The following is a 1501-nucleotide window of genomic DNA, read 5'->3' on the forward strand; positions in this document are numbered from 1 at the left end:
TCATATGTGGTGGGAAACAGGAGTAATGTCCTAATTATACTATTTAGTGTATCCTTTTTTATTACATGTATGTGTTTAGGTAATTATTTTTCTACTCTTGAAGTGGATGTCGTTCCTGAGACTATTAAAGATCATCCACAAGGTATTAATAATTAATTAATTGATTTAATTAATTCATTAATGTCTATAGATAATACAAGTAATGCCAATGAAACCAATACAACACAATCTGGTATGTATTTTATGTCATTAATACATACATAAATAGTTCGTTTATTATCCTTTTCTTTTATAGGTAGTACTGCTGATACTGAAGTTACTAGTAATTCATCTTCACAACCATCATCACCTCAAAGTATATAGTATTGATTACATAACTGCTATTAATGATACTATTTTTAGTTGAAGTGCCTGTTCCTCAACATTTATTCGTGGAGTATAGCTCAATAAAAGCTTCTTATACAAGGATGTTGTATAATGTTTTCAAGTTTTTGAGGATGAAATTGGATGTGGATGACATCAAAGAGTTCCTCTCTTGTTACAGCACTTCCCTCAGTAAAAAAGTTGAACAATGTTCAGATGTTTCTAGCATCCTTCGTCATATTAAAGACGAATGTTCACTGACTAACATAGAACTACTTCATAGCATAGTGGAAGAAATGGAGATTACTGAAGCAAAGGAACACATTGAGGCATATAGAACTGAGTTAAAGGAATTCTACAGATCAATATCAGTTAGTCTTTGCTTGGACAAAAGATTTGACTCTGTTTCTCATCTTCAATGTGAAACAGTTACTTTTATCTTTGACTGGGAGCCAGTGGAACATGTACTGAAGGATATCAAGGGCATTTTATCAAAAGTATCTGGTAAACTACTGGTCATTAAGTATATAGAAACCTCCACTTCAATATCTGTGACTTGCTCCTTTCCTTTCTCTGATGTTGGGTTTACTGTATTGAGGATGATAGAGAATATTCATATACTAATGGGACAAGGATTAAAGAAACTGACTATTGGTAACTTAACATTATGGAAGAGACAAGATGTTAGAAAAAAGGTACATAATATGAATAATTGAATATTGTTTAATGAATATTGTATTGTATATAGGAACTAAAAGAAAAGGTTAAAGAAGCTGAATGTAGACTAAGAGATGCTATCAGTAGCAAAGAGAAAGTACGTGTATAGCTAAAGTACACATTATAGTGTAAAATTTTGAGAAATTTACACAGACACATTTTTGATGCTGTTCTACTTGTACATTAGGAAACAATTGAATTAAAGCAAGGTCTATTAGTGATGGTATTACCTGAGGTTAGCTAATACTCTAAGTGGCAAACATGAATCCTAGCATAATGCATGTATACTGATACTATAATTACATTGTATGCAATACGTATTATATTATCATTGTGTAATCTAAATGATCCTGTTTTTTAAATTTTAATTTAGGAAGAGTCACTGTCTGTTCAAGAGTGATACTGAATCAATAAAGAAGTA

General features: G+C 31.1%; 1 long non-coding RNA gene across 1 annotated transcript; it reads left to right on the forward strand.

Moving 5' to 3' along the window:
- The first annotated feature begins 1118 nt into the window (after window positions 1-1118).
- On the forward strand, window positions 1119-1473 carry LOC109592697 (uncharacterized). Its single transcript, XR_002190501.1, has 3 exons — window positions 1119-1177; window positions 1268-1315; window positions 1454-1473. It is a non-coding gene; the product is annotated as an uncharacterized LOC109592697 (long non-coding RNA).
- Window positions 1474-1501: the final 28 nt, after the last annotated feature.

The sequence above is a fragment of the Amphimedon queenslandica genome, unplaced genomic scaffold (assembly GCF_000090795.2).
Source record: "Amphimedon queenslandica unplaced genomic scaffold, v1.1 AMPQUscaffold_4236_Cont23781, whole genome shotgun sequence".
In the NCBI taxonomy this organism is placed as follows: Eukaryota; Metazoa; Porifera; class Demospongiae; order Haplosclerida; family Niphatidae; genus Amphimedon; species Amphimedon queenslandica.